Raw genomic sequence first — 23,888 nt, 5'->3', positions numbered from 1 at the left:
GGTTCCATTTTTTATGGAGAAGGCAGGCTACAATCATTAAGCCAAATAAGAGACATTGTTTTTGAGTAAATACTTTGGCCAGTATGTATTACTTGGTGCCCTTTTGTCTCTTTGTTGATGAAATCACTGACTATTTAAGCTCTCATAGGAAGTAAATATATTATATCAAGGCTCCAATGATTAAAAATATTATAGAATTGAAAGATATTTTTCACTTAAATTAGAAGTGGAGGAAAAATTTATTATAGTACAATGTCTTAGTTGATTCCCTTTGCATTTTTTTGCCTCCAGAGTCCTGATAAAGCAAGTATGCAGCCCTGTATTAAATAAAACATTAAAACTACTTTAAAGATAAACTGAAATGATTTTTATTATAATTTGCTATTTTGTAACACTTTTGAAATTTATCCAACAAAAGAATTTAGCAGAAGATTTGAAATAATATTCAATGTGATTCCTTTTTCTTTTCTCTTCACAACTTAGGTGTCCATAATTCTTTGTCTTAAGAGAAAACGATGAAGAATATACTGGTGCCTTCCATGTACCTCAATTTAAATTTGATTTTTTAATCTAATTTTTGTTTTTGTTTTGGAGCTGTACTCAGCGATTATACCTGGTAGGAGGGGACCACATATGCTGGTGATAGATCCAATTCAGCCACATGCAAGCAAGTGCCTTATCTGATGTACTCTCTCTAATCCTTGAATTTTAATTTTAATCAAATCCACCATTATAATTCCCTCATATTATATATGAGGGAATATATATATATGAGCCCCATATATATATATATATATGAGCCCCATATATATATATATATATATATATATATATATATATATATATATATAGGGCTTAGTTCTACCAAATTAGTTCTTAGTTCTTTTTTAAAAAATTATTTTTATTGAGAGCAATATGAATTACAAGTCTTTCACAGTTATATTTAAGGTACAGAGTAACAATAAATGTGGGCAATACCCACCACCAGTGTTGACCTCACTCCAGCAGAGTTCCCAGTATGGATCCCATACTCCACCCATAGCCCAATGGAACGTTAGTATAAGAGGTCCCTTTTGTGTATAGCTTGTAGTTTGGGTCTCTTGATTCTTTTGTCATTGACTTTGGGTTAGGTATTTAGTTCTGATCATTTTTTATTTCTAATCAGTATTCATGAGACTGCTTGCCCATGGTACCATCCATTTTATTTTCTCAATTTGTAGGAAGACATAGAAATATAAGGTAGAACAAGATGATTCATGTTCTATGGTTCTGTTTAAAAAAAAAATAAAAGCTCCAATCGAGAAGCTATACATATAAAATTTTTAAAAGGGGGGAAAAAGAAAGATAAAGGAAAAAAAAAGAAGTGAGGGGGCTGGTGTGGCAAGGTTTTGTTGTTGTTGTTGTTTTGCATTTTTTGGTCTTGTTTTTTTTTTTTTGCATAGGCACAGTAAGTATTGGGAAAATTAGAAAGGAAACTCCTTGGTCAAAGAGATACAGGGTTTCTCTACCCTTGAAGGCTCCAGACATGTTCACTGTCAAACCCCAAGGTCATTTTATGGTGCCAGGAAATGTTCTGCTCAGTTATAGTTGTCAAAGTCAGTCCTCTGAAGATCTTGGTTTTTGCACAAATTCTAGGATCTTTCTTTATAGTCTCAGGAAAAGTTCTGCTCAGTCATGGTTGTTGTAATCAGTCTTCTGTAATTAGTGATCTTGATTTTTGCACAGATCAAAAGATGGAATGAATGTCTCCTGCTTTCATCTCACCATTAGGTGATAAAGTAGGGCAACTTGCCCTTAGATCAAGTTGTTGCTATTTCCTTATTGTCAGGATGACATATGAACCTGCCCTGGTGCAAGTTGGTGCCAAAGTGGTATTAGAGACTCCTCCAGGGGGAGTTTGATTCCTGGCATTGGTACAGGAAACTGCCAGTTCTAAGGTTGGGATCTGGGGTTTGGAGTCGGATGGTCGATGTCTGATCACATGAGGTCTAAGTCAAGTCCCCATGACAAATGTTCAGGGTGGGAGGCGCCCCTGTATTTTATAAAAGTTATGTATTCTTAATTTTTCTCTAAAGTGCTAAGCAAATAACATGACAACAGCTTCTTTTCTTTTCATTTAAGCAGTTCAATAATTTATGAGTCCTACCAACAGTAGGTACAGTGCTGAGAAACAGAAGGAAGAAAAAAGAAGTCCTGCTGCAGCCCATATTTCTTTGAAACAATCACAAAGTCCATAAATGTACTTAGAATAGACAAGTACCCCAAAAGACTACAAAGGAGGGTATTATAAGGACATGATACTGAGTTGAAATAGCAATGTTATGGAGTTAGTCTGGTGTGGTGACAAATTTTCCTCTTGTCAGCAAGTTGCTTGCTCTGCTGGCACAGCAGGCTAGGGACAAGCAAAGGAAAGAGAAACTCAGATGACAGAGGTCTTGTAGGTCATGTAAGAATTGGGAATTTTCTCCTACCTGTTGAAAAATAAGGACAAAAATCCCTGACAATAGTAAAGGGTTCAAAAGCAGACTTACTCAGATTTGCTTTTAATTTTTTAATTTGATTTTCTCCTATTTTATATTATTCTTAAATTCACAAAAAAATGTGGAAAAAGAACTGAGTTCCTACTTTTCTATAAACTAAGAGAACACTTATAACAGCCCCATAAATTTTATTTAAAGATCTATCTTCATTTTTATATATACTCTAATCTGAAATTCAGAAATTCAGCTTAGTTGTTTTTCTTGAGTGAATAAAATTGTCTGTCATAGGGACACACCCAAAGAATGTTTCAGTCATAAATGAAAGAAAAAAAAGTCAAGTAAGCTTACTAATAATATAATTAGCATGTGACAAAGGCTGGCACTGAGCTCTAATAAACTCTATTCTTTATCTATCTCTGAGACTCTGGGACTCTGTAGGTCTAGCCCAGTGCTTCTTAAATAGTGGGGCGCACCCCCAGGGGTGCATAAAGGGGGGCATGATTGATCTCGGCAAACACTGTCATAACAATCTAAGCCCCATGTTTATGTCTCTGTATGTCTCTGGAGCTGAGAGTCACTGTGTCCTGCTTCAAAGCTTGCTTCAAAAAGCTATGCATTGCAAAACATGCTCATTGTAGACATTCATCCAGACATCACCTCTGATTAAAAAATCAGCTCAAATTATTTTATATATTTTTGTTTTGCAGGTTAAAGTTTTTTTAATAAAGATACTATTTATAGTTGCATGGGGGGTGAGAAAAATGTTTTTTTTCTTCCTAGAGGGGCATGACAGAAAATAATTGAGAAGCACTGGTCTAGCCTAACACAAGGACACTGAAAAAGATGTATGTAAAGGGAGGGGGCATAAAAGAGGAATAGTAGCAAACATCCTCTAGATAAGACTGTACTATGTGGACAAAATTACGAACCACTAGCCTTGGGGTAGCGATGGGAGTGCAGGGAAGACCTTACCTATCAATTGAAGTCTCAAAGGGCAGTTGTCAATCTTAATTTTGTATAATTACCTCAAGAGCTTGTTAAAAGCAAACTAGGTCTAGAACAGTATTTCTTGACCTTTTCCTGACTCTCAGTTGTGGCCCATCCCAAGCCCTGCTTTCTTCCAATGCATACCCTGCCCCTAGTTTCCTGCTGTGGCCTCCCCCTTTATGCAGTTTTCATCTGTGGCCTCTTTGGACTATTCAGAGAGACATGTAAGGGCCATATACCTCACTCACACCCCTGCCTTAAAAATGCTATTCTGGAGTATCTGCTTGAGAAAATGCTATAGAAATGTGCTTCCAAGGGATACTTACATTGCTGATCCAATATCACACTTTGAAAACCACTAGGTAGTAAGATTTTATAAATATTAAATAACTCTACTAATGGAAGCACTACTTTGGGGCAAGACAAATATATTAGGAGCAACTGATATAAAAAGATTTTCTAGGAAAAGTAATTTTATTTAATTTATATATAATATGAAAATATTTCATATAACTTAATTCCAAAGATTAGGTATAAAAGGTTGATTTTTTTTCCCTATAGTTAAAAAAACAAAGAATAGCTGGAGTAGAGCAGGTAGGAATCTTGCCTTCTATGTGGTCAATTCAGGTTTAGTCCTTGACATCCCATACAGTCTCCTAACCCACCAGCAGTGATTCCTGAGTGGAAAGCCAGGATTACTCTGAGTTTTGGGTGTGACCCACAAAACAAAACAAAAAATTAAAAAAATAGGCCCGGAGAGATAGAACAGCGGTGTTTGCCTTGCAAGCAGCCGATCCAGGACCAAAGGTGGTTGGTTCGAATCCCAGTGTCCCATATGGTCCCCCGTGCCTGCCAGGAGCTATTTGTGAGCAGACAGCCAGGAGTGACCACTGAGCACTGCTGGGTGTGGCCCAAAAACCAAAAAAAAATTTAGATAAATAAAAAGACAAAGAACAGGACCAGGGGGCCGAGAGATAGCATGGAGGTAAGGTGTTTGCCTTGCATATAGAAGGATGGTGGTTCGAATCCCAGCATCCCATATGGTCCCATTTTGTCTGCCAGGACAATTTCTGAGCATAAAGCTAGGAGGAACCCCTGAGTGCTGCCGGGTGTGACCCAAAAAACAAAACAAAAAAACAAAAACAAACAAAAGAACAGGACCAGTGTTAGCTCTCATTTTGTAAAATAAAGAAAAGGCAATCCAAAATTTACTTCCTTACTTTATTACCTAATCGAGCCTCAGAGAGATGGCACAAAAACTTTTCAGGGCAGATACAAAGGTATAATTACTTTCATTTCAGAGATAGGAATTTGGTCTGAGTCCGTGTTCATATAGCTAGTAAAAGCAACCCAAGACACAGGCTTTATTGTTACCTACCCATCGCAATGTTTATACTGAAAGACACAAACATACACTTTTTCTCTAGCCTGAATGAGCAAGCTCTGGATCTCTTCAGGTAATTTTAATATCCTGAACGTTCGACTTCAATCTAAAACTGGCTCCATAGTCTCTTCAAACTACATAGAAAGTCCAAACCAAGCTGCTGTTAGTGTCTTAACATATATTCAAATCCAACTTCATAACACATGAGGAAATTAAATAAACCTGCACTCCTGTAGCAAGGATTTTAGAAATTTTCTTCTCTCTCTAGCCCAGTGAGCTACCTATTTCTCCAGCCCTCCTATATAGGCTGGAGACTCTATTCTCTCATTCACCTTGTTGTCTCTTCCTGAGTTAGCTGTCACTCTAATCTCACACACTGCCAACTTCTTGTTCTACTATGTAGAAAATATGAAATAGTGGCCTTACTAATTTTTTATCATTTGAATAGCATTTAGATGGGATTGAAAAGTAAAATATTGGGGCCGGAGCAGTAGCACAGCAGTAGGGTGCTTGCCTTGCACACAGCTAACCCAGGACAGACCTCAGTTCAATCCCCAAAGTCCCATATGGTCCCCCAAGCCAGGAGCAATTTCTGAGCGCATAGCCAGTAGTAACCCCTGAGCGTCACCGGGTGTGGCCCAAAGAACCAAAAAAAAAGAAAAAAAACCTACGAATTTAAAAAAATAATTAAATGTTTTAGATAAGTAATATGTATGCTTTAGTAGGGTTTTTCTTTGCAACTATTGTTCTTTAATGCTTTTCTTCCCTAAATGCATGTATCTATATAAACACATATGTACAAATATCTACATTTTAAGCCACTTTAAAGTTTAAAAAAATTTTTACTATATTACTCTACATCTCATTTTTAGAACCACTGTAAATAATAATTATGCAGATATAAAAAATTTTAACTATTAAAACCTGTGTTACACACATCATAAAATTGTAGCAGGATACTGATCTCATGATGCATTGTTGCCATTCAACAGGCTAAACGTGTGTGTTTGTGTGTTTGTGTGTGTGTGTGTGTGTGTGTGTTAAATCTTTCCTTGGGAGACCGTGAATGCAGTCCCCCACTACCACAAATTATGCAGTCGACTTTACCACATTTGGGAATATCACAGGGGTCAGCACATCCAGAGTACAATGGATAAGCCTCACCCTGGGAAAAGCACCTTCGTGATCATGTTATCTCCCCTGCCAGGTAAGTACAAGCGACTTCTGAGCACAGAGCTAGGAGTAACCCCTGAGTGCCACCAGGTGTGCCCCCCCCAACAAACTAATTGTATATTAGTGAAGAATACATGATTAATTCTAAAGTATGTGAAAAAATGACTTTCAAATGATTCAATTACAGTATCCAGAAACTATGATATACTACATAGTTATAGTATAACTATATAATATATAAACTGTTAATTCGATTAACAATTCTAGAATTGAGTCAGAGCAATAACACAGTGGGTAGACCACTGTGGCCAAAACCGGGATGGACCCAGATTCAATCCCCAGCATTCCATATGATCCCCCAAACCTGCCACAGGCAATTTCTGAGCTCAGAGCCAGGAATAACCTCTGAGTGCTGCCAGGTGTGGCCCAAAAACAACAACAACAACAACAAAACAAATTCTAGACTTGACAACTAATCTCAAAGAAAATGATGCCACTGAATCTTCCCAGACAAGTCCGGGCAGAAAACGTTAGAGCTTTCATGGGAGCTTCACATTCAATATCCTCGGCATAGAAAAAGCCCAGCTCTACAGCTGAATAAGTTAAGCTCTATAATTTAATAAGTTAAGCCTACAAGCCACCAAATCATTCCAGCTTCAAAACTACTTGAAGGCACAGCCACAAATTTCAACATACCACTGTTAACCTAGTAGAACCACAGCAAATCTGACAGGAAAGTTACATAAAAGACCACCAAGATCAGTGGGCAAAAACAATTAACACAGAAGGTTCAACTAACACCAACCAGTCTGATTATCTTCAGACAATAATTTTAGTGATAGCATTATGAGATATAACAATTATCACAAATGGCATGTATTGATCTAGTTTTTGATGATCCCATTTGCCTTCGTATTGTAAAAAGTAATATGAAGTAAACTTGTTTGTCTCTGCTAAAGGGGCATCCCTCAATGTCAATGGACTAAATTCACCAATTAAAAGACACAGAGTGGCAAAATGGGTCAAAAAGATGAATCCAACCTGCTGCTGCCTACAAGAAACACATCTGAATAGTCAGAACAAACATAGACTCAAAATCAAAGGCTGGAGGAAAATCATCCAAGCAAACAACACCCTCAAAAAAGCTGGGGTGGCCATATTAATATCTGATGACACCAACTTTATACTCAGAAAAGTGGTAAGGGACAAAGATGGACACTATGTACTAATCAAGGGATATGTGCAACAGGAAGAAATCAGACTATTAAACATATATGCACCCAATGAGAGACCAGCAAATTATCTAATACAATTACTGACAAATCTGAAAGAAGAAATCAATAATAACACAATAATTGTGGGAGACCTCAACACGGCCCTATCAACACTTGATAGGTCAACCAGACTGAAACCCAACAAAAACATACTAGCCCTGAAAAGAGTAATGAAAGAAAGAGGACTAGTAGATATATATAGGACACTCTATCCCAAAACACCTGGATACACTTTCTTCTTCAATGTACATGGGTCATTCTCCAGGATAGACTACATGCTGACACATAAAACATACCTCCATAAAATCAAAAGAATAGAAATCTTGCAGGCTACCTTTGCTGACCACAAGGCTCTGAAATTAGATGTGAACTACGAAGCTGCACAGAAAAAAAAACTTTAATAATTGGAAATTAGACACCCTGCTACTGAACAACCAGTGGGTCTGAGATGAAATCAGAAAGGAAATCAAAACTTTCCTGAAAACAAATGATAATGAAGACACAAACTGCCAGAATCTATGGGACACAGCAAAGGCAGTCCTGAGAGGAAAATTTATAGCTCTACAAGAACACATCAGGAAGGAAGAAGGGGCATACTCAATAACTTAATGACGCAGCTCAAAAAATTAGAAAATGATCAACAAAAGGAACCAAAAATAGGGAGACAGAAGGAAATAACAAAACTGAAAGCAGAACTCAATGAAGTGGGAAACCAAAAAACAATCTGAAAGATCAACGAAAGCAGAAGTTGGTTCTTTGAAAAAATAAACAAGATTGATAGACCACTGGCAAAACTCACAAAGAAAGAGAGAGAGAGAAATCTGATAACCCGTATTAGAAATGAAAAGGGGGAGATCACGACAGATATTGCAGAGACAAAAAGGGTCATCAGAGACTACTTTGAGAAACTTTATGCTACTAAACATGAGAACCTAGAACAAATGGAAAAATTTTGTACACTTATAACCTTCCACATTTAAGTAAGAAGGATGTAGCATATCTAAACACCCCCATCACTACTGAGGAAATTGAAACTGTAATCAAACATCTGCCCAAAAAGAATAGCCCAGGCCCAGGTGGATTTCCTAATGAATTTTTTTCAAATCTTTCAAGAGGAGCTACTACCAATCCAAGCCAGGCTCTTCCATGAAATTGAAAAATGGGAACACTCCCAAATGCTTTTATGAAGCTAACATCACCTTGATACCAAAACCAGACAGAGAAGCTGCCAAAAAAGAACATTACAGACCAATATTCCTGATGAATGCTAATGAAAGATTTTCAACAAAATCCTGGCAAACAGGATCCAATGCATCATCAAGAAGATCATACACTACGACTAACTAGGTTTCATCCCGGGAATGCAAGGATGGTTTAACATCCATAAATCTATCAACATCATACACAATATCAACAAGAAGAAAAATAAAAATCACATGATCATATCAATAGACGCAGAGAAAGCATGTGATAAGGTCCAACACCCATTCTTGATCAAAACTCTCAGCAAGATGGGAATGGAAGGAACCTTTCTCAATCTAGTTGAAGCCATCTACCACAAGCCAATGGCAAATATTATCCTCAATGGAGAAAAACTAAAAGCCTTTCCTCTAAATTCTGGTACAAGACAAGGCTGTCTGCTCTCACCACTCCTCTTCAACATAGTACTGGAAGTTCTTGCTATAGCGATCAGGCAAGAAAAAGATGTCAAGGGAATCCAGATAGGAAAGGAAGAAGTCAAGCTCTCATTGTTTCCAGACGACAGGATACTCTACTTAGAAAACCCCAAAGACTCTACCAAAAAGCTTCTAGAAACAATAGACTCATATAGCAAGGTGACAGGCTACAAAATTAACACACAGAAATCAAAGGCCTTTTTATACACCAATAATGATAGGGAAGAGAAGGAAGTCAAGAAGGCAATCCCATTCACAACAGTGCCACACAAACTCAAATATCTTGGAGTCAACTTAACCAAAGACGTGAAGGACCTATACAAAGAAAACTATAAAGCCCTGCTCCAAGAAATAAGACAGGATACACGGAAATGGAAACACATACCCTGCTCATGGATTGGCAGGATTAACATCATTAAAATGGCAATACTCCCCAAAGCACTCTACAGTTTAATGCGATCCCCTTAAAAATATCCATGACATTCTTCAAAGAAGTGGATCAAACACTTATGAAGTTCACCTGGAACAATAAATACCCTCGAATAGCTAAAGCACTCCTAGGGAAAGGGAAAATGGGAGGCATTATTTTCCCCAACTTTAAACTGTACTACAAAGCAATAGTTATCAAAACAGCATAGTATTGGAATAAAGACAGACCCTCAGATCAGTGGAATACGCTTGAGTTCTCAGACATTGTCCCTCAGACATACAATTACCTATTTTTTAACAAAGGAGCAAGAAATCCTAAATGGAGCAAAGAAAGCCTCTTCAACAAGTGGTGCTGGCAGAACTGGTTAGCCACTTGCAAAAAAGTGAACATAGACCCCCCCCCCATTTAACATCAAGTACGAAGGTAAAATCCAAATGGATTAAAGACCTTGATATCAAACCTGATACCATAAGGTATATAGAACACCACGTCAGTAAAACACTCCATGACACTGAGACTAACGGCATCTTCAAGAAGGAAACTGCACTTTCCAAACAAGTAAAAGCAGAGATCAACAGATGGGAATACATTAAACTGAGAAGCTTCTGCACCTCAAAAGAAATAGTGCCCAGGATACAAGAGTCACCCACCGAGTGGGAGAAACTATTCAGCCAACACCCATCAGATAAGGGGCTAATATCCAAAATATACAGGGCACTGACAGAACTTTACAAGAAAAAAACATCTAATCCCATCAATAAATGGGGAGAAGAAAACAAAGATGAGATACTACCTCACACCACAGAGATTGGCACACATCACAAAGAACAATCAGTGCTGGCAGGGATGTGGAGAGAAAGGAAATATATCCTCTGCTGGTGGGAATGCCGTCTAGTCTCCAATCTCTATGGAAAGCGATATGGAGATTCCTTCAAAATCTGGAAATTGAGCTCCCATTCGACCCAGCTATTCCACTCCTAGGGATATACCCTAAGAACACAAGAATACAATACAAAAACCCCTTCCTCACGCCTATATTTATTGCAGCACAATTCACAATAGCCAGGCTCTGGAAACAACCAAGATGCCCTTCAACAGATGAATGGCTAAAGAAACTGTTGTACATATACACAATGGAATATTATGCAGCCTTCAGGAGAGATGAAGTCATGAAATTTTCCTATATGTGGATGTACATGGAATCTATCATGCTAAGTGAAATAAGTCAGAGGGAGAGGGAGAGACTCAGAATAGTCTCACTCATCTATGGGTTTTAAGAAAAATAAAAGTCATTTTTGCAACAATCCTCAGAGACAATGAGAGGAGGTCTGGAACTTCCAGCTCACTTCATGAAGCTCACCACAAAGAGTGGTGAGTGCAGTATAGAAATAACTATACTGAGAACTACCATAATCATGTGAATGAATGAGGGAACTGGAAAGCCTGTCTGGAGTACAGGTGGGGATGGGTTGGGATGGAGGGAGATTTGGGACATTGGTGGTGGAAATGTTGCACTGGTGATGGGGTGTTCTTTACATGACCGAAACCTAATCACAATCATATATGTAATCAAGATGTTTAAATAAAGAAAAAAAAGAAGATATAGTACAAACGAAAAAGGCTCTTTTCCTTGCATGCAGCTAACCAGAGTTTGAGCCCGAGAACCCCATACAGTATCCTATACAGTACAAATGAAAAAGGCTCTTTTCCTTGCATGCAGCCAACCAGAGTTTGAGCCCGAGAACCCCATACAGTATCCTAAACCCTACTATGAGTAATCCCTTAGCTTAAAACTAGAAGTAAGCCCTCAGTACCACTAGGTCTGGCCCCAAAAGAACCACACAAAAATTTAATATTGCACATTTTAGTTTAGGGATTCAAGATAGATCTCAAGAATAAATTATTTATCCCTGCGTTCTTAGATCAAGTAAACTTCTAACCACTGCGGGTGGTTCTCAGTTGATCTAAACACAAAGGTATACTAAGTGTGCATATAACAAAGAAAGGAAAACATCATGATTTCCCACTCCAGAACTGTATTCTTAAAAATATAAGGTCACAGGTTAGTATCCACTGACTCTATGAGGCTTATAAAAAAAAAAGAACAGTGGCTTCTTGTCATAAATCCGCAGCCCTTCATCTTAGAGGCAATCACTTTAAATTCTTTTAGCTACTTCTCCTGAGTTCACTCTCTATTTCGAACTAATATCCTCATAGATATCAGTTATTTTATTCTGAACATTGCTTTCTGACTCTACTAGACAAGATAAAGAAAAGCAATTTCCACATATAAAACATAAATACATAGAACAAAATCCACTTTGTTTTATTGACATGAGAATGGAATTTAAAAAATTATAATGTAAATTAACTAACAAGATCCATAAATTATCTTTGGAACTAATCAGCACAATTCAAAGTTCAAAGCAGTGACTTATACTGCATTAAGCTAAGGCTTAACATTCCTCCCTCCTTTTAGAAGTATTTCTTCATGTGCTTGTATTAAGTTATAAATTAGACATGAATCTGAACTGATTCTTAAAAAAATGTTTAGTACTAAATAATTCGGAAAATGTTCTGTAGTTATACATCAAGATACTTAAAATCAAAAGGTCTTACAAGGTTCTTTCTAATTAATGTATGTTGTTTCACTTTGTAGGAAATATTTTTTATTTTTTACCTGGCATTTAACTTGAAAAATTACACTTCACTTCATCAAAAGATCTTTCTAGTATAACAATAATTATGCAAGAAATTGCTGATTTAAATAAGACAAATGGGATATCTCCAGGGATATATTTGTAAAACCAACATATCAAGAAACTAGGAAGTTATTTTTCATATATACAAATAATTATTTTAACTATTAGTTATATGAAGCTCAGCAAATAGCATGATATAATTGTTTATAAAAAAACACACAAAAATCTATCAATTTAGTGAACAGAATACAAATTATAACAACTCCAAATTGATTAAGTAGAATATTTTCAATCTCATTAATACTGGCTTAAACATAAAAAAGCAGTCAAGTTTTCTCCTTAAAAAATGTTTTTCCGATGGGAGAGTAAAGGAACATGCAAGGAGTCTATAGTTAATCCCATGACAGTATACTTCAGGGTGGAGAAACCCTGTATCTCCTAGGCCAAGGGAATTCCCTCTATAATGACCCCAATAGTTATTGTGCCTATGCAGGGGAAGAAAAAGAAAAAGCACAAAATAATCCTTTTATCCACTTATACGTATATTTTTTCTGACTTCTTTGTTTTGGTGTAGATTATTGAAGTTGATGTCTCCAATTTTATTTTATTTTATTTTATTTTATTTTCTCTTTCTCTTTCTTTTTGCACTCTGGCATGGTTTGATTTCAGGGCCGAGACTATTGTGTGGTGCTTGTCTTTATTGCTGTAGTGCTCACTGGATATTTTATTTGATATTTCTTTCTGTATTGTTGAGGTGTTTCAATTACCTTTTTCCTGTCCTTTCTCAAACTGAGGTTGAAAGCCTTTAGAAGGACTCTGCCCATTTTCAGCTATTTGATTTTTTACCCTATTCTATTGCTTTTCTTTCCTTCAAACAAAACCACATAACTTGAACTATCTAGCTCCACCTCTCAAATAGAGGGGGAAACAAGGGAGGGTACCAGGACCAAACAGATAATATGATCACTAGTAGTAAGCTAGACACAGAGGGGATCACTTATTCTAGCAGCCTGGGGAGTGAGTGTGAGGGAAATGGATTGTAGGAAGGTAAGAGGGGGTGGAGGGAAGACAAATTTGGTGATTTGTATGTATGGGGAAAATTCTATGAATACTCAAGTCTGTTCTATTGATCTCAGGGTCTGTCTTTATTCTAATACCAAGCTGTTTTAATGACTATTACTTTATAGTACAATTTACAATTCAGGAAAGTGATGCTTCCCATCAATTTTTTTCCTAAGGATTGCTAAAATGTATTTTTTCCAAGATTTTTTTAACCTTAGTGATCTAAAAGCATAATAATTTTCAATATAATTTAAAATCAATTACATTTCAAAACATTTCGTTTTGGGGTTTGTTAGTTGAGACAAATTCAGGTTTAATCCTGAAAGGGTTCAGGGGCACATATGTGATACTGGGGACTGAAGCCAGGTTGGACATTGCAAGGCAAGCAGTGTGCTCACTGTACTTTATATTCAGCACCAAATTTATTTAACTTATAATCCAATTCCTATGTGCTAGGGACAAAGTAGTGAGCTATCATCCTGGAATCAGGTACAAATTAATTATTTTGTTATTGTTGTTATTGTTTTTTTTCTTTTTTTGTGTGCTTTGTTTTTATTTCAGGACCGTGGTTATTGTTTGGTTGTTTTCTTTATTGCTGTGGAGCTTTTAGGGTTCTTTTGTTTGATTTTTTGGTATGGTTTTTATGTTTTTCTTCCTTTTTCCCTTTCTTCTCTTAAATTGATATTTATAGTCTCTAGAACGACTCCTCCTGTTCCTTTCTTGTTTGGTTTTTACCCCTCCTTTTTTTTCCTTTCTTTTTTCTTCCCTCCAAACAGAACCACATAACTTGAACCATCTTGTTCTGCCTCACAAATTGAGGGGGAAATAATGGAGGGCACCAAGACCAAACAGGTGTATGAACATTGAGTAGAAATAAAAATTGAGGGGCCGGAGAGATAGCATGGAGGTAAGGCGTTTACCTTTCATGCAGGAGGTCATCGGTTCAAATCCCGGCGCCCCATATGGTCCCCCGTGCCTGCCAGGAGCAATTACTGAGCCTGGAGCCAGGAATAACCCCTGAGCACTGCCGGGAGTGACCCAAAAACCACAAAAAAAAAAAAAAAAAAGAAATAAAAATTGATCATATTTAAACACCAAAACCAAAGTCAATGACAACAGAAATGAAACCCAATCTACAACAAGCTAGACACAGAAAGGACCACTTATACTAGCAACCTGGGGTCAAAGGAGGGGGATACGGGATGCATGCTGGGAACAGGGGTGGAGGAAGGACAACCCTGATTCAATGTCACTATGTACCTCAAATATTACTGTGAAAGATTTGTAATCCACTTCGGTCAAAATAAAAATTAATTAAATAAATAAATACAAACATACATTCTTGTTCTTAGAAAGGAAACCATTGCAAGTAATCATATATAGCAGATAATCAAAACGGTGACACAATTTGCACTTGAGATAGCAAGAAAGCCTTGTCTGTATGAGACAAACCATAATAGAAACCTGAACAGTCTATAAATCAAAACAATCAATAAATCAAATAAAAATCAACCCAAATATCATATTGAGAGCTTTCCTAGTATATCAGTGGCAAAGTTTGCAGAACCTTTACCACAAAGTATAAAATGTGATAGAGTTACAAAGACATTTTATCTGAGATATCAAAGAGACACAGAACATTAAGAAAGTCTGATCATTTGAAGAATTTAACAATAAATTCTGTAAATTCTGCAAATCTGACAATGGTCTATCATTAGTCAGATATTTTCTTGGGGATTTGATAAAGAATTGTCAAGAAATTTAAAGAACTATCTTTAAAAGAGGATGTAAAACGATCATTTGAAACCGCATGAGTTCACATACAGTCACATTTCTCATCTATTTGTTTTGACTGACCTTTTTGTGGGTCAGGGGGACTAGGTAAAGTTGAAATGAAAGGCTTTCGAGACAGAGTACATATTCAACTATACTATCTGTTTACTTTGGCTGACCTTTTTTATGGGGAAGGGGAAGAAAGAGAAGTATCTGCCTGTGGAAATCTCTGTGCTAATAAACATAAGGATCAAAAAAGCCCATCAACCATACCAGAGTTAAGACACTAAGTAAAGGCAAATCCAACCCAAATAAAGGCGACAGAGATAAAAGGTATTTCTGTATCTGCTTTCTTAGATTCTAAGATTCTAAGTTTACTACAAACCGATTAACAAAAAAAATTCAGGTCAATGAATCTATCTCATTTTATAATTAAACAGTAGCATTTGTTAGAATAAAGAATTTTTCTGTATTCTGGATTTTCATAAGCAGATCAGACTTACAGAAGTATTTTTATTTTGAAAAATAGCGACCCACAGAAAAATTCAAATAATGTAGTGGATTTCCATAAACCCCTTATTGAGATTCAATAACTAAATGCTAATATATTTTTCTTATTTTCCTCTTTCTACATATGTACACCTAAAATACTATTTAAAAATAAACTGTGGAGCCACAGAGATAGTACAGAGATTACAGCATTTACCTTGCATGCCGCTAGGCTTAGCTCAATCCACATTCAATACACATTCCCCCAAGCACTAGAAGTGACCACTGAGCACTGATCAGGAAGATCTTCGAGCACTGCCAGTTATGACCCAAGCCCCACCCTCAGAAAAAACTGCCAAAAAACTGGGTTTAAATAAAGATATTATTTAAAAAAAAATAACAACAGGAATGTCTTCCTAGTCACTGTTTTTAGTAATTTTGATCAGAGGTATAAAAGCATATATTTATAATGAGACAGCACAAGACTTAGGAATAATTATAAATGAAAAAGAAATAAACTAATTTCTTGAGGGCTTGCTATGGGCAGGCAAGGCACTATGCGGACCGCCTTGCATTTGCTGTATTTAGGTCACATAATTTTCGTGACTGAAAAAACAAGTCTATGAACTATACAAATAAGCAAATTACACACAGAAGAAGAACAAAACAGCTATAAATGTAAAATGCATAGTGAAGTTTCTTTTGTTTTTTGGTGCTAAGGAATCAAATCTAGGGTCTCATACTTAGGAAGCACACACTTTACAATTGAGCTGTATTTATGGTCCCTGTGAAAGTTCTTACACAATTTGGCTAGACTTGGCAGTTGCTGAGACTCAGGGGCTATTCCCAGTACTAGTTGATCATATAGTGCCAAGAATCATGCATGTAAAGCATTATCTAGCCTGCAATCACATGTATTCAGGGTTTATTCTTGGCTCTGAGCTCAGGAACTATTCCTAGTGGTGCTCAAGGGACCACTATGTGGATCTGAGGGATTGAACCTGGGTTATCTGTGTGCAAAGCAAAGTTCTACCTGCTGTACTATTGTTCTGGCATCCGAAAGCTTATTTTAGGGGTGGGGCAATACCCACTGATGAAGTAACCAGTTTATTTTTTTCAGGATCATTCTTCTTTGCTGGTACTTGTTATTCATGAACTGAAAGTGCCTCTGAATTGGCTCCTGACCTAGCCTGTTCTCCACCATGGGGATGGGCTTTCTTTTCCCAATAAAGACCTCGGGTCACAGGGAGGAGCCTTTAGTGGTTTCAGTTCCACGGCTAGTCTGCCTGCCTGCTATTATCTTTGCCTTCTGGTATATATCTTGTGATGGAAGTTTTCCTGAACCTGTTTTATTTTCAACAACCTTGTGTGAATTAATTGGTCAGGCAGTTTGGGGCTCTACAGGCCATGGTTCTGTGTTATTAGAATGCACCGTTCCACAACTGGCCCATTGAACATGTATCTTCTGGTACCCCATCATTTACCACGTCTCCCAATATCTGTCACACTGACATGCTCAATGCTCCCATAACTGTGTTTCTACTTCCTTTAGTTTGCAATTTGATTATTTTCTAAGAAAAATATTCCAAACTATCTTTGCAATGGCTAAATGATAACACATTCTACAAACATGCAGAATTTTAAAGCAGAATACAATTGTACCATTTTATAATGGTAAAGTAGTTTAAAAGTTAAACTGGAGACATTCATTATTACAGGCTAAGAGAGTCACAGCAGGGAATGAATATAATTTGAAAACTTTGGAATTAAAATTCACATCTAATTTTTCTTGCTCCCAAGTCTGTATGTCTAGAAAAAGGATAATTTATTATTATTAAAACCACTATTAAAAACTATTCTAAAGGTCAAACTGTTAATAAAGCTATTATCAGAGCTGGAGAGACAGTATAGCAGTAGGGTGCTTGCCTTGCATGTGGCCAATCCAGGTTCAATCCTCAGCACCCTATATGGACTCCCAAGCCACAGCAAGCATAGCCAAGCCCCTATCCCAGAAAACAAAAAGAAATCATTAAACGGAAAAGTATTACTGTATTTAAAGCTAAACCAATTATTTTAGTTTTATCAGTTTATAAGTTATAGTTTTAAATACATGAGTATTTGGCAGCTCATGGGGGGAAATACTATTATTATTAATAAAGAAAAAAGCAACTTTTACTTTTTCTTTGGCTGAAATACAACTTTGGTTTATTGATTTCTGAGTGTGTAATTATTTAATTGGTATGAACCCAATAAAAGAGTACTCAGAATTCAAATTATGCTTATGCATTGGCAGATATGACTTGGCAGGAAAGAAAGATACCTAATGGGCCAGAGTGATAATACGGCAGTAGGGCATTTGCCTTGCACGCAATTGACCTGAGACAGATCAGGGTTCAATCCCCGGTATCCCATATGGTCCCCCAAGCCTGCCGGAAGTGATTTCTGAGCACAGAGCCAGGAGTAACCCCTGAGTGCCACCAGGTGTGGCCCATAAACAAACAAAAAAACCCACAAAAAAACAAAACAAAACAAAAAAAAAACAGCAAGTAACCTATCAGAAAGTAAGATGAAATAAAACCCATGGTGATAACATTTATTTAAAAAAAGGAAATAATCCACTATTAAATATTTTAGATTTAGTACAATTTTGAGTGATGTTTAGAAACATGGAATATATCTGTTGAAGGATATTCTGATATTTTTTTCATAAAGTTGACAGTTTTTATTTGGCCTAGAAACTACATTAAATCATTAAGGCTAGTTACATATTAGTTTTCAGTTTTCTAATTAATTATTCATTCAGTGAAACATAGGTACATAATTAAAAGACACATTTTTCTTACATAATATATGAAGACAAACCAAAAATATAAAGCATTTCATACTTAGTATCATCTTTAAATGCACATTTTAAAACATAACAAATACAAAAATGGTCAATGTAATCAAAACGTACATCTGAAGAGATTGTATCAAAAACTAGCAAGCTAGAATCTAAATTTGATAAGTAGAAGAAGTAAAAATTAAATGGGTTACTGTTGGTCTTATGTTTTATAACCTTTCGCTGTTAAAATGACTTTTTCACACAATAAAAATGTAATCAATCCAACAAGATTTTAAATTCCTCAGAGGATAAATTTAACTCATATGACATGGAGTAAAATCCACCCCAAATAAACCTTTTCTGACCCTTCCATTGAGAAGTCACTACACACAATTAATGAGAAACATGCTAGACATTAGTACAATTAAAGCTGCATTTTTGACATACTTTGAGAATTTGAAATAAACATATAATTCAAAATTCAAAGTTTTTAAGTAAGTGTGCTTTCTTTCTCTATTTTCCTCACACAAGAAATCAAAAATTTAAAGATACTTTCTTAGCATGATAAATATATATGCTCTTTTTTTTTTTTTTTTTTTTTTTTGTTTTTTGTTTTTTGTTTTTGGGCCACACCCGGTGACGCTCAGGGGTTACTCCTGGCTATGCGCTCAGAAGTTGCTCCTGGCTTGGGGGACCATATGGGACGCCGGGGGATCGAACCGCTGTCCGTCCTAGGCTAGCGCAGGTAAGGCAGTCACCTTACCTTTAGCGCCACCGCCCGGCCCCAATATATATGCTCTTGCTCCTTGAACAGCACTGATTTGAAGAGGACCAATGGACTTATATGTCTATTTTTTCCTAATAAGTACCAGTTAGCTCTCCATATTCACATTCACAAATGTGGGATCCACATTCACAAATTCAACTAACTGCAATGTCAGTGATTGAATCCATATATCAGACTATAAATTTGGAGGGCCAACTCAAAAGAACCAAAGATTTCAGGCATTAAAATATATACCCAGGGGAAATTTAAATGGTTAAGTTTTGAAGGAGTCAAATGATATACAAGGATATTTATTTGTTGTGGCTTTTTATGTCACACCTGCTTGTTCTCAGATCTAACTCCTGGCTCTGAACTCACAGATCACTCATAGTGATGTTCAGGGAATAGGAAATCCAGGTTAGCTGCATGAAAGGCCTTACCTGATATACTATCTCTCTGGCTCTATACAAGGATCAAATGAAGTTAAATAAATTATAGTCTATCCACATTATGGAGCATTTTAGCAGCATTATGCATAAGTGGCATGAACAAAATTAAAAGGCATATTCAAAATACTTTATCTTTTATAAAAGAAATAATACACATGTCTATTATCTGATTAAGTGACTATATATAGGATGTGTGCACAGTATTCCAAATGTGGTGGAAAATAGAGAAAAAAGGGAAAAATTCCTTTCTGAATTTCCTTTTTATAGACATCTTAGGTTTTGAATAAATTTTGTTGTTTTACTTGCTCAAAAATATAGACAAAACAATAAGGATGAGAGAGAGAGAGAGAGCTGGGCCTGGAGAAGCCATACGCCAGGAGTTGGTCCCTTGCACTGGTATGTGGTGGGCACTGGGCTGGACAGCTAGCCAAAGAACCCCCGGACTGCCAGTCAGTCCAGGGGCCCAGACTCCCCCGACGCCAGAGGGTCTTCATGGCCTGACCTGCTAACCTGGGCCTTGGGGGATGGGATGGGGTGGAGCAAAACTCCGCCCCTATCCATTCATTCGAAAGCTACAGAGGCGAAAGCTGGGCCTGGAGAAGCCACACGCCAGGAGTTGGGCCCTTGCACTGGTATGTGGTGGGCACTGGGCTGGACAGCTAGCCAAAGCAGATTTATCTCAACCTTTTTCAAAAGTGCGCGGGTCTGCGCCCGCGCGACATATACCCTTGTTATCATAGTCCAAAAATATTCTAATTTTTGACTATTTATAGATAAGAAAATGGAATATCCTATGTATGGAGGATAGCACTCAAATAGATCTCTGAAGTCAATGTCTAAGTAAATGTTACTTTCTATACAATTGTCCTCTCTGACTACGGAGCCTTAGCCTTAAACATTTTATCTGTACCATGTATAGAGCCCTTCTTCTATATTGCCTTTCCACACCCAGAGACCTTTCTACCCCACCCCATATCCCAAACTAGATTTGTTATCTCCCCCTTATTTAACCCTGTTTACCCTCAGTTTTTAACTAGTTAGGCACCAAGACCGACCTCCTTCCCAACAGACCACCATCCAGCTCCTCAATGAACAACACCCTCTTGATGCCTCATCTTGTGTCTCGGCAAGAAACCACAACCAATAAGCCTCCTGACTCAAGCTTGTGACCCCTCTCACCTCTTCAAATCGTGGACGGTTGCATGATACCAGATTCAGCTGCAGCAAAACCTCCAGCTGAAGGACATTATAAGACTCTGAAATGCCACAAATCATATCTTAAACTCTATTTTGCGATACAAAAAAGTACACTGGCTTTCGCTCCCCACAAAAATATCTCAGAAGACCTAATTGGGAGGCCTATATTGCCTATGTTAGCTTAATACCTTTATAAAAATGTATCTTAAGATATATATTCCTAGGGGCCGGCGAGGTGGCGCTAGAGGTAAGGTGTCTGCCTTGCAAGCGCTAGCCAAGGAAAGGACCGCGGTTCGATCCCCCGGTGTCCCATATGGTTCCCCCCGCCAAGCCAGGGGCAATTTCTGAGCGCTTAGCCAGGAGTAGCCCTTGAGCATCAAACAGGTGTGGCCCGAAAAACAAAACAAAAAAACAAAAAAGCAAAAAAAAGATATATATTCCTAAATATACAGATAGCCTTTCCAATCACTTTCTTTTTTCAAATACCTTTTTTCCCTTTTTTTTCTCAATTTCCTTTTTTTTTTTTTTACTTTCCTTTTTTTTTTTTTAATTTTATTTAAACACCTTGATTACATACATGATTGTGTTTGGGTTTCAGTCATGTAAAGAACGCCACCCATCACCAGTGCAACATTCCCACCACCAATGTCCCAAGTCTCCCTCCTCCCCACCTAACCCCCGCCTGTACTTTAAACAGGCTCTCCATTTCCCTCATACATTCTCATTATTAGGAAAGTTCAGAATGTAGTTATTTCTCTAGTTAAACTCATCACTCTTTGTGGTGAGCTTCCTGTGGTGAGCTGGAACTTCCAGCTCTTTTCTCTTTTGTGTCTAAAAATTATTATTGCAAGAATGTCTTTCATTTTTCTTAAAACCCATAGATGAGTGAGACCATTCTGTGTTTTTCTCTCTCTCTCTGGCTTATTTCACTCAGCATAATAGATTCCGTGTACATCCATGTATAGGAAAATTTCATGACTTCATCTCTCCTGACAGCTGCATAATATTCCATTGTGTATATGTACCACAGTTTCTTTAGCCATTCATCTGTTGAAGGGCATCTTGGTTGTTTCCAGAGTCTTGCTATGGTAAATAGTGCTGCAATGAATATGGGTGTAAGGAAGGGGTTTTGTACTGTATTTTTGTGTTCTTAGGGTATATTCCTAGGAGTGGTATAGCTGGATCATATGGGAGCTCGATTTCAAGTTTTTGGAGGAATCTCCATATCGCTTTCCATAAAGGTTGAACTAGACGGCATTCCCACCAGCAGTGGATAAGAGTTCCTTTCTCTCCACATCCCCGCCAACACTGTTTATTCTCATTCTTTGTGATGTGTGCCATTCTCTGTGGTGTGAGGTGGTATCTCATCGTTGTTTTGATTTGCATCTCCCTGATGATTAGTGATGTGGAGCACTTTTTCATTTGTCTTTTGGCCATTTGTATTTCTTTTTTGTCAAAGTGTCTGTTCATTTCTTCTCCCCATTTTTTGATGGGATTAGATGTTTTTTTCTTGTAAAGTTCTGTCAGTGCCTTGTATATTTTGGAGATTAGCCCCTTATCTGATGGGTATTGGGTGAATAGTTTCTCCCACTCAGTGGGTGGCTCTTGTATCCTGGGCACTATTTCCTTTGAGGTGCAGAAGCTTCTCAGTTTAATATATTCCCATCTGTTAATCTCTGCTTTCACTTGCTTGGAGAGTGCAGTTTCCTCCTTGAAGATGCCTGTAATGTCCTGGAGTGTCTTGCCTATGTGCTGTTCTATATATCTTATGGTTTTGGGGCTGATATCGAGGTCTTTAATCCATTTGGATTTTACCTTCGTACATGATGATAGCTGGGGGTCTAAGTTCAATTTTTTGCAAGCAGCTATCCAATTGTGCCAACACCACTTGTTGAAGAGGCTTTCCCTGCTCCATTTAGGTTTTCCTGCTCCTTTATCAAAAATTAGTTGATTGTATGTCTGGGGAAAATTTTCTGAGTATTCAAGCCTATTCCACTGATCTAAGGGCCTGTCCTTATTCCAATACCATGCTGTTTTGATAACTATTGCTTTGTAGTACAGTTTAAAGTTGGGGAAAGTAATTCCTCCCATATTCTTTTTCCCAATGATTGCTTTGGCTATTCGAGGGTGTTTATTGTTCCAAATGAATTTCAAAAGTGTCTGATCCACTTCTTTGAAGAATGTCATGGGTATCTTTAGAGGGATAGCATTAAATCTGTATAATGCCTTGGGGAGTATTGCCATTTTGATGATGTTAATCCTGCCAATCCACGAGCAGGGTATGCATTTCCATTTCCGCGTGTCCTCTCTTATTTCTTGGAGCAGAGTTTTATAGTTTTCTCTGTATAGGTCCTTCACATTTTCAGTCAAGTTGATTCCAAGATATTTGAGTTTGTGTGGCACTATTGTGAATGGGGTTGTTTTCTTAATGTCCATTTCTTCCTTATTACTGTTGGTGTATAGAAAGGCCATTGATTTTTGTGTGTTAATTTTGTAGCCTGCCACCTTGCTATATGAGTCTATTTTTCTAGAAGCTTTTTGGTAGAGTCTTTAGGGTTTTCTAAGTAGAGTATCATGTCATCTGCAAACAGTGAGAGCTTGACTTCTTCCTTTCCTATCTGGATTCCCTTGATATCTTTTTCTTGCCTAATCGCTATAGCAAGTACTTCCAGTGCTATGTTGAATAGGAGTGGTGAGAGAGGACAGCCTTGTCTTGTACCAGAATTTAGAGGGAAGGCTTTTAGTTTTTCTCCGTTGAGGATAATATTTGCCGTTGGCTTGTGGTAGATGGCTTCAACTAGATTGAGAAAGGTTCCTTCCATTCCCATCTTGCTGAGAGTTTTGATCAAGAATGGGTGTTGGACCTTATCAAATGCTTTCTCTGCATCTATTGATAAGATCATGTGGTTTTTATTTTTCTTGTTATTGATGTTGTGTATGATGTTGATAGATTTACGGATGTTAAACCAGCCTTGCATTTCTGGGATGAAACCTACTTGATCATAGTGGATGATCTTCTTAATGAGGCATTGAATCCTATTTGCCAGGATTTTGTTGAGGATCTTTGCATCTGCATTCATCAGCGATATTGGTCTGTAATTTTCTTTTTTTGTAGCATCTCTGTCTGGTTTAGGTATCAAGGTGATGTTGGCTTCATAAAAGCTATTTGGAAGTGTTTCCGTTTGTTCAATTTCATGAAAGAGTCTTGCCAGGATTGGTAGT

General features: G+C 37.3%; 1 protein-coding gene and 1 non-coding gene across 2 annotated transcripts in view; both read right to left on the bottom strand.

Moving 5' to 3' along the window:
* Positions 1-23,888, bottom strand: part of PEX7 (peroxisomal biogenesis factor 7) — a 110,436-nt gene that overhangs the window by 41,880 nt on the left and 44,668 nt on the right. The window lies entirely within an intron of this gene.
* On the bottom strand, positions 5,905-6,066 carry LOC126031872 (U1 spliceosomal RNA). Its single transcript, XR_007503684.1, has one exon. It is a non-coding gene; the product is annotated as a U1 spliceosomal RNA (small nuclear RNA).

Source organism: Suncus etruscus, chromosome 15, assembly GCF_024139225.1.
Source record: "Suncus etruscus isolate mSunEtr1 chromosome 15, mSunEtr1.pri.cur, whole genome shotgun sequence".
Classification (NCBI taxonomy): Eukaryota; Metazoa; Chordata; class Mammalia; order Eulipotyphla; family Soricidae; genus Suncus; species Suncus etruscus.
Note: the sequence above shows the minus strand (reverse complement) of the source record. Positions and strands in the feature narration are given on the sequence as shown.